Raw genomic sequence first — 16,939 nt, forward strand, 5'->3', positions numbered from 1 at the left:
TAAAGCAGAATAAAAAACTGTTTCCTGAAATAAAGTAATTTTGCCCTCCCACTCAGTCTTGCTCAATATAACTTACTCCTTTGAGTCAATATAAGAGGAAGCAGTAAAGGGGAGAGAATGAAGAGCAGTTAGAGGTCAGGAGGCAACAGTGGATAACAGTTTAAAGGAACATGTGGCATAAAAGAAACAGAAGATCTGTGTAATTTGGAATTCTTAGCATCAGAGCATTTCCAGAAAATAAAAATTCCTGGAGATAAAAGAGATTTAGACCTGTTGGGAAAAACAATACCCCTGGTTTTGGCTGAAGCAGGTCAGAACATATATGCCATAGGGTGGACTACGTGCACAAAGATGAGGAATTTTGGATCAGCTTCATTGTAATTCTCTTGATTCTGAAAGAAAGAGGATGAATGAATAACAAGATAATGAAAATCCACATCTGACTTTGATCTTCAGTAAACAGTTTTTTGCTATGAAGAAGACGGTTTGTGAATGTTCCAGCACTGAGGGATATTTGTAGAAGGTGAGATTTATTCTTTGCGCCAGGTGGCCTCTGCTTGAATCAGTTAAACAATTGCCCTGTGAGTCACTCTAAAAGAGTAGCTAGAGAATATGAGGAAAACTGTTAGCTAAATTAGAGAAGTGAAAAGCTGCCTGGTAGTCAAGAACTTGGTAACAACAAGATAACAGCCTAACGGTTAAGAGAGAAACTAATATGTGTGATGTATGTATTCCTTCTTTTCTTTACCGTTTTTCTGTAATTAATAATGTTATTCACAACAAACATAATAAGCCAGAAACATACATCTTGTCTTTTGAGATCTCTCACAATCACCCTTTCCTTGACTCTCAGAGAAATTAGTATCTCTCAGAAAATGACTGAATCTTGCAGCATCTCCAAATTTCTAGTAATACAGAACTATGACAAGGATGGTAGATGTGATTCTCAGACTTTACAGGAATCTTGTCAGTTACTGTCTTCTGGGGGGGATATAATTCAGGTAAGTTGATAGCATGTTATTTATTTGGAAAGAGCAGTCCTGCAATACTCAAAAAAAAAAAAAAAACCAAAAAAAAAACTGACTTCCTCCTCCCTCAAGATGGCTTTTTGTGTGTTTTCATTTCATAAAATTGGAATGAAATATCACTATGGCATAGTTTGTAATGCATAATTTAGAAGCACTTGGGAGCACAAACCTATGAAAAAAGAACCACCAAGTGAATCTTCATGAATTCTTGAATTTCTGAGTGACGTAGTAGGGGAAAATGCAGCACTGATAAAATTTATCAAAAATTCAAGGGCAACTTGCCTTGATATGCCACCATAAAGATTGATGTGTAAACTCATTGAAAAGAAAACTGCTGCAGGAAAAACTGGTTTACATATTGAATGCATGTGGTTTAGGTAAATTATAACAGTGCAGGGTTAGTGGAGGTAATAAATGAGGTGACATGAAGGTCAGTAAAAGACTCATGTTTGCACATGTGTTTGGACATTTTTCAATTAGAATAGAAAAGGTGGAGAAAAACATTGACTTCCTGAATCTAGAATAATTGATTTAGACTATGTGCAAAAAAGTAGGTAATTCAGTTCAGTGCAGAACAATGTAAAATAATGAGACTGGGATGCATAATGAAGTGTAGGAGTTAAAGATGTGAACTGAAAAATAGTGGCAAGTTGAATGTAGTTTTTGTTTGTTTGTTTTGGTAATGAGTTGAGTAAGATGTGGTTGGTATCTGCAAAGATGAAAGGCTAAAAGGATGTTAGAAAATCTGTAAAAAAGCTGGAATATGAAAGCACAGGAAAAAAATGGCTTTTTATATGACTTCTGAATAACAGCTGTGACCATGTAAAAATCAAAGTTTATCATATCAGATGCCTTCATTTCAAATGACTCTCATTAGAATGTATGATATATTCTAACCTTCTAAGACACAGTAAACAACTTTTTTCCAAAATGCTGAAAGATGGGAAGCGATTGTTGAATTAAAATCAATACTGCAACATTAGTGATACTGCATTTCTGGGAAGAAGGATGTTCAATAAAATTATGAGAGTATTGGAAGTTGGGAAAATCTGTTTTTTGAGCTGAAGACCAGAGAATGACAAGGGAATGATTATGGCCAAATGTTAGTGGGTAAGGTGATAGGAAGGTGATAGATGCCTGTCATCTCATCATTTACTGCTAAGATTACACTATATGAACACCAGTAAAAAAAAATCTGTCTGATAAAACACATAGATAAATCCTTGACTTGTTTCTATTTTGTGTAAAATTGTGACACTTTTCTAATATATGTATTAATTGATTGAGAGCATTTCAGGCAAATAACTTGGAAGCTTATATTTGATTAATATATAAATGTTGGCTGTGGTTATGCTTGTATTGGTAGGAGTTATAACTATATTTTCCTTTTCATATAATTGATGAGAAAATTTGGCATGGGGTGTATATTTCCCTCCTAGTTGTTCTAAGGTACTGCAGTCCCACACAGCAAGATTTTATGACCGGAAGTTTCTGATATCTGCTGCACTTCATCCATTACCCAAGCACAGGAAAATAACAGGATAATCTGCTTGTCTGGCAAGTTCTCTGATTACATGCTGGTGTTCTGAGAAGCCAGTTCTTCTATATTAAGATGACTGGTATACTAAACTTCTTAAATACATTTAGTATTTCACAAAATGTCTTGTTCATAGAGTGTATAGATTTAATTACTAACCAGCAGGACTGCATCACCCTGAGTGCAGATTAAGCTGCTATACAGTCCCTTCCCTGTACACTGGGAATATGTTGATGTTATCAATCAAAACAATGAATCTGTTTCATAACAAAAATGCAAATTAACTGAGTTAAATTAGCAGTTTTGTAGTCTTAGTTCCTTGTGTGAAATTAATGCTTTTATCTTTGCAGAAACTACACACAGCTATCATTTATGTTCTGTTTAATCTTTTGCTTTTTATACCAGAGACATATTACAGTTTTCTTTATTTTTACTGTACATGTATGTATATTAATGTACACTTTGACTTTTTCTCTACATTAGTAAAGTGGTAATATCTAATGTCATGCTTGAAGTAGTGCTATTTATTCCTAAATGCATATTTAAGCATTTCTATACACATGTTTAATTTACATATATATATATATATATTTGTGAGTGTGTACATAATCTCAGGGTAGACTGGAGAATGAAAATCAGCACATTCAGCATCTGTATTTTCCAATTTGTATAGATACACTCATGGATATGACAGTGTGCCTAGACAGGAAGAAAAACCTAGTTTCCCACACAGAGCGAGTAAGGAGAGGACCATCATGTTAAACAAGGTCTTCAGTTTTGCCCCTAGTTAGATTTTTAACCCTTTATGTAATTTAAATTGAACCTGGAAGCTACCAGCTCCTCAAAATCAGCTTCCAGTCTTTACTGAGCCATCAAAATCAGCTCCCTTTCTTTACTGCTCCGTGTGATTTTTTGGTTTGTTCTTGCCTTCAACAGTGGTGGGTCAGAGTTGGAAATCCTCTCAGTGAAGCTACCAGGCAGAACTTTCCCCAGTTGTTTTCTTTGGACTGTGTGTGTGTGTGTATGTGTATGTGTGTATGAATACTTCCCCATATGTATACATACGTATCTATATGTACACACACGGAACTTAGGACGAAACATATTAGTAAAAGGTAACACTTGCTGTCCTATTCTCCTATTTGTGCCCTATACTTAGCAGCACTATAGCTGATAGCCAGAGGATTCTTCCTGTCCCCATTTTGCCTATGATAAAATTGTGCCTTACTAACTGTCCAGCATTGTACACAAATGACAGTTCTTACTAACCCCAGGGTTAAATGTGAAATTTTGTTGACCTTATGCAATTAGAAGCTTTATGAATGGTTATGAAGTAATTTTTAACTCTAACTGTAGTGTCAGATTTAAAGACTTTTGACAGGGAATTCCAAAGGCTCACTCCTTGCTGTGTGAAGGAGAATTTCTTTCTATTTGTTCTAAAAATAAAAGGCAATAATTTCATAAAGTGACCTTTTGTTGCAGTATTATGAGACAGGGGCTGAGCATTTTTCTGTGTGCCTGTCATAATTTTTAATTATTACAGTTAAAATAAAAATGAAAAGAAAATGTGCTCCTATGCTGTTATCAGAGGCATTCAGTGCTTGAATAATTTCATTTTTTTCCATAAGCTCTGCTACTGATGGGGAGTGTGCAAGTCCCATGTGCACAAGCAGATGGGGAAATTTTAGTCTTTAGTCATCAATGCTCTTTGAAGGTTCCCTTCTAATTCCCTTTTCTTGCCAAATAATTTGAGAGCTGGCAATACCAAGTCAAATACCCGTCCTTCTGTACTTCAGCCACCCTTTTTGTTGACCTCATTCTGATCTTGTGCATTTAAGCTGAAATGTCTTAAAAATAGAACTGAGCACTGTTCTTGGCAAAGATAACTTTTCTTTTTGATATAATATTAAGCAAATAGATTTTTCTATAATTTTTTATTGTCACTTCTTTAGTCTACCTCAACTTCCAGTATAAATACTAAATTGCAGTGAAAAAATACATTCTGAGATTAATTCTCATTTTTTTCATACTTTCAAAGAAAATGGCTTAATTAAAAGAGTTAAAGTATATCTTACCTTATTTTTGTGACATTCAAACTGGTCCATCCAATTCATATAATTATCCTAATTAAACTTTTTTGTGGATACTAAGCAAAAAGAAGGAGCTTCTTCATGCTTTCAGCACCTTCCTGATACCCCAGTGCCTGATCTTTTTGTCTTTTTTCTGAGAAGCCCTCACTAAAACTGTACAACAGGTATTTTGAGCATAAAATAAGCAAACAAAAAACCTCCATATATTGTTTTCTTTCTGTCATGCTTGGCTTTTGAGATGAGAATCATGGAGAATATTGAAATACTGATTTACATTAAGACAAGTGCATATGTTGAGAGCAAGATTTGTTCCTGCACTTTCTGTCTGAATAAAACTTATGTGCAGAGACTGGAGAATTGGATGTTTAAACTCGTAGCTATATGGGAGCCCTAGTACTGGAATTGAACACGTTCTGCCCATGATCCAAGCTTGTTGATGGAAATTAGTGTCACATCAAATCTTTGTAGCTTCATTTGCCCTACACTGTAGCTAAGCTAAAGTGTCCCATCCCTGACCTTACATCTAGCCAAGAAGAGTAAGAGAAAAGATATTCTTATGGCCTCTTTCCTCATAGATTTAAAACCAGCATCAATTACGTATGACGAGGACATACCAAAGCCAATACAATTAGCGTTGATACAATTAGTGTTCAAATTATATGGCAAACTTTGGTCATGCATTCCAGCAACAGATTTTGATTATGTTAAGAGTGATTATTTGAAGTTGTTGGAAAAAATCAGAATGAAGTATGGAAGAAACAGAAATGTGTATAACAAATAATTCTGTCCTTCCAATTTCTAATCAAACTAACTTGATGATTCTGCATATTTTCAGAGATTTAGGTGGGAGAGCAGAGGAAATAAAAATAAACCCTTGAGGTAAAGCTAAGTCAAGGAAACTAGACCTTATTTAGCTTAGAAATTAAGACCTTAAATTCCAAGAAACCTGGGTGATGTATGCTAGGGGTCAGAATTTGAAGAACAACCATGAAAGCTGACTTGCCAACTAATTAAGATCCAAGTAAATATCTGTATGCATTTAAAATTAATAGAATGTTCCCAAATCCTCATGAATGTTTCAATGCTAGAGCATGGAAATAGTGGTAACTTGAGAAATGTACATTATTTTTTTGTTTGATAGCTTCTGGGTTAGTAGGTTTTAACTTTTCATTTCCCTACTGTGTGCTTAGTTGTATTTTACTTTGAAAGATGTTATTGAAAACATATTATGCTCCTGCAATGTTATCAGAAGTGTTCAGTACTGGAACCAAGTGGGATTTTATTTGCCTTTTACATGCCTTCCAGCTGATGGGTGGAATTTAAGTCCCCATGGTGCACAAACAGATGGGAAAATGTTGGTCTTTAGTTTTCAGTCATCAGTGTTAATTCTTTTATCTTATGAATGCATTAGTCAAACAGACTGTGCCTGTCAAGCAATCTGTAATATGTGCCATGACAGTCTTTTTTTTTTTTTTTTTAAATTCTACTGAAAATCTTTTCTGTGAACTGATATTGCCTACATTCTATTAGTTTAAAGAAAAAATACCTTATTCATTAATTAAATGAACTTTGATGATTTTAAAGTACTATTTTTATTATCTGTGTGAATTCAACAACCAAGTACATTTTCAAATACAGTTGACTATTTCTATAGGAATTGATGATCTTATATGTTTACATCTATATGAAGCTTTTATAAACTGCCACTGTATTAGCACATTTCTTTATCCTTTCTTAACCAGTGTGTCACAGACGTTAAGATGTGTGGGACTTTTTAAAACACTGTATGTTCTTTATGCATATTGACATGCAGCCATAAATTCTGATTTCTAGATTATAACAAAAAAAGTCTGGTTTGACCAGGAGTTAAGTTGCATATTCAGATTTTGGTGCCTATTTCTGCAATGTGGAACCCAGAAGTGCTGTGAATTAAAGAATTTGTATCCACACGGCAGCTGAAATACTTTACTTATGCAAGAATGGGTGAATTTACAACTTCTCTGGTCTAACATGTAGTTATGAAGGGAAACAAAGTAAGTGATAATGGCATAGTGTAAATTTTTATTAATACAAATACGTATGTTTTAGTATTTGTAAAAGTGTTATGGCATAAAATTTTCAGCACTGAGTTATCTCCTGATTTCCTTTAAAGTGTCTTTTTGGAGGCATGTGATCTCTCTTCTTCGGTTTATTTTATGTGCCCCAAGGGCACTTACAAGGCCCTGAATTCAGCTTTGGTTCTGTAGGCTGTGTTGTCACAGACATAAGGGATTGGAGCTTTGTGTTTGTGTCTTTATGATGTGGGATCAGGCATGTTGAAAATGAATTCAAACCTTTACTTATATCTCAAGCTAAGCTCATCCAGATGGCCGACAGTTCCTGCTTCTTGTGAAATAATAGTTTTGGTAATGTGACAGGCATGGGTTTATAGACAGTAGCAACTCTTACAGTAAGAGTTTAAAGCCCTGAAATAGGTCAAAGATTGAAGACAGCTGATCAACAGTATCCTTCTTCCTGGAGAGATGGGAACTCCTGCTTCAAATGAGCTGCAGATAACCATTGATTCAAGGTTATGGAAGAAGTCCTCTAGCTGGTGCACTGGGCCAGCCCAGTTTACAGAGCTATGCTCTCTGCAAGTCCATTTAAAAGAAAGTAAGAGGTTTTTCCATTTGTATTAAGGGAGAATTTTTTTTCATGAATATGCCTTAACATGATGCCATACTACAAAGGACATCAGCTGAGCAGGATTTATTCCCTTTGTTTTATCTGTAGCTACACCAGCCCATGTGAGGTATACATGGAACATTTGCTAGTGTATCGAATGACAAGCATGATAGATGCAGTTAGATCTTTTTGGTTATTATTTTGATTTGTGGTTCACAGATTTTATTTCTAAATTACTGTAGGGAGTTTGGGTTCTTCTTCAGATTATTTTGCTAAGAGACACTCTGGAAAGAAAGGAAGAAAATATTTTCCATTTGGAAATTCTTACATGATGAGACTGCTGTTTGCATTTCTTCAATAACTACCTGCAAGTAACCTAACTGCCTGAGAAGTTATACTTTATTATTTGTAAAACATAGTACTCTGAAGCTTAAGTCATCAGTCTTGATTTACTGAAATTCCCTTTTAATCAAAGATCAGGTGTGTGCCCTCAGGCTTCAGTGGTGGAAACTGCCCTGAAAAGGATGAAGAACAGGCTTGTGAAATGTTGCTTTTGTACCACTGAAATTTTAATTTATTTGTTTTCCTTTGAGATATATACAAAAGAAAAGAGGTTGCTAGCATTAGCCGTATAACGGATATCCCTCTTCGGGGAATAGTTTTCTATCAGTCTTACTCCTGTCTTCCGTAAAGGGAGTATGTTGTCTTTTTTTCTTTTCCTTTGGCAGGCTAAATTAAGTGTCATTAAAGCCAAAACAGAAGCTGGGGGAGTTTTGAGGTGATTGTATTGAATGCTGTAGAGTATAATGGAACCTACATATCTTTATAGATGGCTTGTAAGCATTTGTGATTGCTCTTCTGTTCTCAATCAAACCCAGGGGTAGGAGGAATAAAAGTAAAAATACAGAAATAGGTAACCTGCATGGTAGACTCCTAGTCCTGAATCTGCTCGGGGGAAGAGAGATTACTTTTTCATGGGCTTCTTTTGACATTTTGTTCTGGAAAAGGGATTCTTTCTTTACTCTAGAGTTGATAGAAATTGATTAACAATATCACAAATATCCTAAGAATCTGCGGTGTCGTAGGGAAGGGACTTCCTTAAAGACTTATGTGGAAAAAGTTAAAATGAAAGTATTAAGACTACAGTCAGCATTCTGAGAAGCAATATCTAGATTTAGTAAAATAGTTTATATATTGTTCTATACTCAAAAAGAGAAAACAAAAGGATTAACTCAGTTTGTTTGTGTCACTTTGCTTCTTAGTAAGCAGGGAAACCTGAATTATGAAAGAAACAGGTAGGGGAACTGTCAGTGGAGGATCTATAATTGCAATTACTAAGAACCTCATCTGTGTTTTCCCAGCTCTTCTAGTAACTAAATTGTTATTTCTGTGAAATAATTTCCTGCCTACAGAAAATCTGCTGTTGAAATGAGTTGGAAGGAAAACATGCCTTTGAACTGAGAGCAGCTGCTCAATCTCATTTAATCTTTTATTTCATTGTCTGTGGTTTGCTAATGTGGAGAAGTCTTTGACTTTTTTTAAGCCCTGCCTTAAGAAATGTTCCTGTTCTGCTTAGCATCATAAATTTGTGAAAAGTGAGATCCAGTGCTAATGACCTAAACCACCACAGTACTGCGTAGAGCAACTTTATCCCTTTTGCCGTGTTAATGAATGACAAGTCCAGTAGGAGGCACAAAAAGAGGAGCCAGCTAGATTTCTGCAATTTGGTATCTTGAATGAAAATTCATGCAAGCCTTTGAGGTCAGAGAGCAAGATTGCATGGCACCGTGGAGCCCATGAGCATATGTGATTTCCTGTATGTTTCCTTTTTGGCAAGCAAATACATCATTACATCCTGACTCCTGTTGCTTTCTTTTTAACTGGTAGTATACTAACCGCTTTTGGAAGGCTGTACCATTTGCACAGTAATCATAGTATACATGAGAGCATGCATATGTGTGCGTATAAACCTTGGACATCTTTCAATGAGCAAGGCATTTTAATGGAATTAATGTGAAGAAGTAGGTCAATAAAGGGGAAAAAACTTAACTACTCATGTTACAGGAAGTGAAATGCCACAAACGTTTTGTGAAGAACTACATTTAGTCTTGGTCTGCTTACATGGTTAGTGTCATCTTATAAAAAGGTACAGTTTGTTAATCATTTGGTTATATTTAAAAAAAAAATAAGAAAAAGTAAGTTGTCCAAGCTGTTACTGAAAAAATGCTAGCCTTTGCCTTTTGGAAACAGTGGTTAACATAGAAGAGAGAAATGCTGTGTAAATTTTGGTACATTTACACAGATATAAATTTATATGTTTATATATATGTAGAGTATATGGAATGGAATAAAAATAGATTCCTAATGTAAATATGAATAAGAATAAGCTATCAAAATGTCAGATTTTGTGGGGGATTGACAGGTGACTGCACAAATTGCACATGGCTGGCACACTGTGGAGCATTTGAACCATGGTAACAACTGTGCAGAAGCTGTTACTAGCAGACAACTTTTTTTCTTTTTTTTTTTCTTTTTTTTTTTTTTTTAACATAACAACAGGTACATTAACAAGACAGTTGTTGATGCCTCTGTCTGGGTGGATTCTGACTGTGGTTCAGAAAGCAGTTCAACCAGCTAACCCTTGTGAGCACAAAATTCCCTAGGTGCATAAGCTGTAGCATCCTAGCTGGGGACCTAAGCAAGAGATAGTGCCTAGGCAGATACATGACGAAATCCTTCTCAAGTCTTTGGGGAACCTCAGAAATTAGGTGTCTTCTAAGAATGCTTAAATCGGTTTCCATTGCAGTTCAAACAGTTGTGATGGTATTATGTTTCTGGACATACAACCTAGTGGTTAGAACTCTGTCCCAAAATACAGGAGATGGCTGGAGAATGTCTAAACCCATAGGCCTTCTTCCCACAAAACTACCTTTAATTATATCCATAAAGTGTTGAGAAAATATGATTTTTCCCTTATCTTGGTGAAGTTAGGCTGCTGATGCACAAAATATTGTGGAGTTCAGACAGACAGAAGGAAAGAAATAATTTAAAATCTGCAAAGAAGGACAGTTTCCTGAGAATGGAGATTCCTGGGTCTTTGTTCTTTTTCAAGTAATGGTACATAGATATATTTCTTATTTGGGAATCATGAGATAAGATGTATAAGAAACACTGGCAATAAGAAAGAGTAGCAAGGATTGTTAGCTAGCTAGTAATAGCACTGATAAACCTACATCTGTTGCACAGAAGAAGGAAGTTTTAAGTCTTTTTAAAAGTACAATATTTAGTTAAAAGTTCGCCTCTGTGCATGCTAGATTGATTTTGAGATTTCAGTTAATTCTTAAGAGAGTTGAGGGAGAAAATTAAAAATAGTCTGCTTGTGAGTTAACAGTATCACTTTATTAGGCTTCTCAAATATAGAATAAGAACTAAACTCAACTCTCATTTTACCAGTGGGAGTTTGGGCGTTGATCGACTGGGATACAGCTACAGCAACATAGTCTGAAGAGTTTGTGACTGCATTTATACTTTTACCCTTGAGCCAAGTGGCAGGAGGTACCTTGTATAGGGACATAGCCCTCTGGAGGACTTCGGTAACGCTCACAGTCTATTCACATGCAATTATGTGATGAAGTTACTATTTTTTGTAAGTTCTTGCAAATCAAATTTTCCTGTAGTGCTTGGACTTCAGAAGCTATTTGGTTCTTACTCCACCTTCTGGAACATTACGGGGAAGGAAGAGTTCAGCTCCTGCTACATCCTGGTGTTCAAACTGTTGTTCTTCCCTGTACTATCCTAAATTGGCTAGAAGTTAGTTAGCTATACAAAGATGTAATCATGGTGTAAGCTATAGTGGGAATGTACATTGTATCCTGTACTCTACAGCGAATCTGAAGTTGTTAATCTCTCTTCCAATGAATGGGAAGTCGTCTAAAACTACTTCATGTTGGGAAAAAATGGGAATATGAACATTGATTGGTACTGTGAAACATCCAACCTACTTCATGCTGTATTGCTTCTGAGATCAGTACCTAATCTTTAAGGTCACTAATTTTGCATATATGTGCAATGAAGCTGTTCTACTCAGTTTGTCTGAAATGAAAATGTATCAGAAATTGTACAAATAAGTAGGCAGAAATTAAAACAGGATTAAAAAATGCACTGTAAAGTGATCCTGAGATAAATTAAAGTCTTTTGAATCATCACTTCAAAAGGGAAATCTTATCTCCTTTCACCAGCCAAAGGCATTTTCTCTTTGACAGCAGGCTCTGATTTCTGGTCATATGGACATAGTGTGCAAATCTGGCACCATCTACTCAGTTCTTATTGATCACCAGAGTTCTCTCTCGTATGCTCTCTCTGCATATGGATGTTGTTCTGCATAGTAGAGCATTTTGCATTCTGTGTGTTGAACTAGGTGTCTTTGGGAACATTCTTTAATAATATATTTAAAGATGTTCCTTCTGTAGTCTTTCTAAAATTGAAGCAATTTATCATTGCATACAAATATTTTTCTCAAAAATATTTTTTATATTTATGTGATATTAAAGTTTTGCAATACATTTATCTTTTTATTGAGAAATGACTTGAGAATGAGGATGTGTTGAGAATGGGTGAGCCAGTAACTTTTCATGTACACTGAGCACCGCATGCAGAATTCAAGCAGGTGGATAAATCATTTGAACTGAAATGGAATAAATACAGAATTGCATTTTGATTACAAACAAGGTACGCATATAAATTCAGAAACTCTAATATCATCAGCCTGGGGATAGTATTCCTCATATTTTCTTCAAGAGCTATGAACAGAAACCTAAGAACAAAGTAGGACTGTATTCAAATAATCTTAATTCTGTCTGCATCTCTACAATCATATCTGGATTTCTTATTGTCTGGCCTCCAAGGCCATTTTGTCTTTACCTGTACAAGCAGCTAATGGAAAGTTTGCATTATAATTACAAAACAAAATTTCAAGTCATCTTTCAGGACTGGCCATAACTAGCTGAGAGGTGCCTAGGAATAAAAGAAATCCTGAACAACTGAAAAGTCTATGTCACATTTAACAGAAAGTAATTTCTAATGTATTGCAGGCAAATATGTAATCAGAATAAACAGGAAGAAGTATCCATACTATGAGCACTTCAAAATATTGGTGTGTACAGTTTGATTGTACTGACAACCTGTCAGACATCTTTTTGGCAGAATATCATGTAATATACTAAGGAAGGGAAATACAGTAGAATTTCCCACCTTTCTATACCTAGAATTACTTTATTCCTAAAGCACACTGGAGTGTGGTACTGGCCATAACCCACATGATGCTGGCAGCAGGGGGGTTGCAAGCAGGGCTGGAGCAAAAGAACTGCCCAAGCAGGGACCGAGCAGAGGACTCAGAGGGAGTTGCCTCTCTGGCAGGACTGTGGCCAGTGAAGGAGCCCATGCTAGAACAGTGGAGGAAGAAACAACGATCCAACAAAGAAAAGGAACCACAACATGATGACTCGAATCTCCTGCACTTCTCACTGCAGGCATAGTGTGTGGGCAGCAAGGGGATGGGAGGTTAGAAAGGGGAGAAGTGGTGTCTGGAGGGGAGTCCAAGTGTAGTTCTCTAAGTGTTTGTTTCTATTTTTTGGTAGCAGAATCAGTAATTAAAAGTTTGTTAGTTGGCCAATAAATTAAGTAACATTTGCCGATGCAAAATTTGTTTTATAGCCAGCGACACTTTACAAACCACAGTGTTTGTGGCTATTCTTCAAACATTTGGTACAGTTCTTGCAATTAGATTTACTGAAGTCAAACTGCCTTCTCCAATGAGGTGGCTAGCTTGGTGGGTGAGCGGTAAGCAGTGAATGTCATTTACCCCTATTTTAGTAACGCTTTTGACATGGTCTCCCATGGCATGCTCATAGAAAAAGTATGAGTTAGGTAAGTAGGCAGTGAAGCAGATTGAAAACTGGCTGAGTGGCCCATCCCAGAGGGTTGTGATCCGCAGCACAAAGACCAGCTGGAGGCAATTCACTAGTGGTGTACCCCATGGGTTAAAAGTAGGACCAATCTTGTCCAGGGTCTTCATTAATGACCTAGACAGTGAGACAAAGCACACACTCAGTAAATTCACAGATGATACTGGGAGGCAGGGATGATACACCATATTAAAAATGTTTATTATTAAAAACCACAAAATATTTATTTTTGAAGCAAGTTACTACTTTTAAATGTACATTGTTGTCCAGAATTGCTTCCTTTCCTGAATTCTGAGAGCTTCTCCTACCTCTGCTGCCACAGCTTTCACCAAACTTGACCTTCTGTTTAGGAGCAACTCATTGTGAACATTTCTTAAGAAATGAATTAAGCTAGAACTACCCAATAAAAATTACTTGGAGCTGAGTAATTCCATGTTATCGCCTTTTTTCAGGGACATTACATCATAGAGAAGGAATTAAAAATGGGCAGCTGGGAAAGTTAATTATCCTACTTTTCCTGAATTTAATATGTCAAAGGTCTTTTGGTTTCTTAACTGAACAAGGAAGAAAATGTATATAGGTTTGTTTTATTATTTTCCTCCCAACCTTCTTCTGACATTGCCTGGAGATTATTTACATGCCAGAAAGGATAGGTACCTTCAATACTTTGTACTTTTTTATTGTGTGGAAGTCAACTAGGCATGAAAATGTGTTACTTCCTTGATTTTACCATCGCCACCAAACTCTCATGGGTCAGTGAGTAGAAAGCAAAACAAACAAAAATCATGTTCCACTAGTAGTGGAACAAGTGCAATAGATAGTTAAACCATTCTGCAAAGATATTATCAAATCCATCCTTTATTTGATTTTTGATAATTTTTTAATTTTGTCTGGTAGGACAGGCAAGCAGAAATAGATTTTCGTAGCACTATAATGGATATAACATTTTATACCTTGTAAATTTCTTTCCTTATATGTTTCATTCCATTCGTTTCCACTAACGAAACTCAGTCAACTCCTCTCATCTGATCTTATTTATCAATTTAAAAGATATGCATCTAATCTAAATTTGCTGTCTAGGTTCCCCTTATAGTTGGTGCAGCAAGACAGGCACTAAAAGAAAGTAGTATACTTGGTAGCAGGATGGGTTATTTTGCTGTATAGTGTATGGTCTAGTAGGATGTCTGAGGTGTTTGAGATAGATGAGGTGAGTCATTCTTTGGTGTCAGTCTGTCCCCTCATCACTACAATGAGAACACAGGAGATCACCTCAGACGTGCAGTCCAGCTTCAACACCTTCAGTTCGATGACATGAAGCCCACATGAATTTTCTAGTTTTTCATGTTGTATTTCACTCTGAGCCAAGAGCTGAGCCCGTTATGAGTTTTTATTTGATGCAGTACTTAGAGAGCAAGCTCCTGAAAGAAGCAGTCATACCTTCTATTAATAATTTCTTTTTAAAGTTGACCTCTGCTGCTGTGGTTTTAAGAAAGGCTGTCCTTGGTACCCCTCATCTTTATTAGTTAAACTTTTTATCATACAAGGTGGTAAGAAAAGTAATTAAATTACCAGAGGTCACTCTTATTTCATAATTCCTTGCAGTTAAAAGGCATAGAGAGAACGTCTGAAATGAATTAAAGTTATAACCTCTTAAAGACGATACATGACATTTCACTGTAATGTAAACTTTTATGTCCACCAGTCATTTATAATATTTTCAAAGAGAAGATGAGCACTTTTTTATTAAAAAAAAAAAGTCCTTCATAGTGCAAATTCTTACACTAACAATATTTAATATAGAAAATAACAGTTTTTTTATTGTGCTGGTGGTTTCTTTTCAAGCTTCTCATGAATCTATTCCCATCCCCCCTCGCTGTCCGTCCCCGTCCCCCCCCCAAGTGGCTCCTTTTAGTTGTCTGGCCTTTATATTGAATTTTGAATGAAACTTATAGAAATGTCAGGTTGGCTCCTTTAGGGACTACAGTTGAAACCATCAAGCTCACTTTCATTGTCTCCAGTTGGTGACAAATGGCAATTTTATTTAGCAAGGAATGGTTCTCTTTAAGGTTGGATTGATGGATGGGGCCATAAGAGGTTGGGCTGGCTGACAAGGTTACCCCTACCAGCTGTCTACCCATCCTTGCTGCATGAATGTCTGTGCTGCTTGTCAGTCAGCTTTTGAACCACTGCTGTTTACAGTGTAGTGTTTTAAGGCAAACTGTAATTGGTGACAGCTTACTTTCCTTTAAAATGCTGTGCTGCAGATGGTGGTGGTTCTAAAGCTCACTGATGAGCAGCTCAGACATCTGTGCAGGAAATGCAGACTGGACAGCTAGGGTGGCAACAGTGTCAGCTGTCCCAAGCAAAGCCAGCCCTTTTTGACATTCAAGAGTCCTTTATTTTGTCTTTGCTTTTTTTGTGTGTTTTGGTTTGGTTTGGTTCAGCTTATAGTCAGACTACTGTCCAAGAACTCCAGCTTTGAAATGTTTTTGAATGAGAATGTATAAGAATCCCAGTAGTGTTTTGAGATTTCACTACAAAATCTTAAAATGTTTTTAATTCTTGTTTGTAGGCTGGAGCAAATGTGCTGCTGCAAGATGTTAATGGAAACACTGCACTTGATTATGCCATAGAAGGGACTGAATCTAGCAGCATCCTTCTGATGTACTTGGAAGAAAACGGTAAGTCAGCTCTTCAGCTACTGGAATGTTTTTATTGAACATGACATAAAACCAAAAAGTATGGATATTGATTTGATGTAAGTCAGCACTGAAGATAGAGATGAAGGGGAGGAAGATGATTTGGAGTCACAAAAGTTTTCAGTGCATTTGTAGATTGGAACAACTGACAAAGGTTGATGGCTGTGGTCATTGTCCCATCTGCTTTTACCCATTCATATGGAGATGCTAGAATGTGAATTCAAAGCAGAAAAACTGCAGTAGTGCAGAATCTTTTTAAACAACTAATTTAACAGTGTGAGGACCCTGTTTCACATTTTGTTTCATTTCACATGTGAGTTATGTATAGGCTCAGAGTATTTTTTATCCAGTGACACTGTTAAATAAATCTCTGCAAACTGTCTGAGTGGAAGCGTATGAAACTTTATAACTTATTAAAAAATATTAGTATTGGTTTCGTTTTGTATTAAGAAAATACTGTAGCTAGATTTCTATTATGAAGTGTGCTTAATATGTTATAAATTACAGAACCTCTATTGAAAAAAGGGTTTGTTATTCACCAGTTCCAAACTAAGATAGGGGTTCTGAACTGAGACTTCTAGCATTACTTCTGACTATAATAGGCTGCCATAGGTACATGGCTCATTGTAACACTGAGGAAAATGGATTAAGTAGAAATAATAAGCAGTAATGTAAAAATGTGTAATTTCAACATTACCTCACTGTAAGTATAAATTACTTTTGAATTGCCCAGACTAAAGATTTCTCTGTGTGTTATTTTTGTGAAGTCCTCATCATTGTGGTAATTCCCATGCACACCTGTATATGCATGCCCCAATGCAGAGCAATGTCATGGCCAAAAATATTGTTGTACAAGAGCATTAGCTAATCCTATAGTAAATACCACCTTCAACCTGTAGTGTTGTGAAACACCCACCTGTAGTCTCATCCTTTAAATACAATGTAGAAGGCACATGTG

General features: G+C 36.1%; 1 long non-coding RNA gene across 1 annotated transcript in view; it reads left to right on the plus strand.

Annotated features, from left to right (window-relative positions):
* The window catches only part of LOC104527173 (uncharacterized), a 30,173-nt gene extending 14,208 nt beyond the window's left edge, over positions 1 to 15,965 (plus strand). Inside the window, exon 3 of the long non-coding RNA XR_728039.2 lies at positions 15,855 to 15,965. This is a non-coding gene — a long non-coding RNA (uncharacterized LOC104527173). The remainder of the gene's footprint in view (positions 1 to 15,854) is intronic.
* Positions 15,966 to 16,939: the final 974 nt, after the last annotated feature.

This window comes from Antrostomus carolinensis, unplaced genomic scaffold (assembly GCF_000700745.2).
Source record: "Antrostomus carolinensis isolate BGI_N321 unplaced genomic scaffold, ASM70074v2 scaffold17106, whole genome shotgun sequence".
Classification (NCBI taxonomy): Eukaryota; Metazoa; Chordata; class Aves; order Caprimulgiformes; family Caprimulgidae; genus Antrostomus; species Antrostomus carolinensis.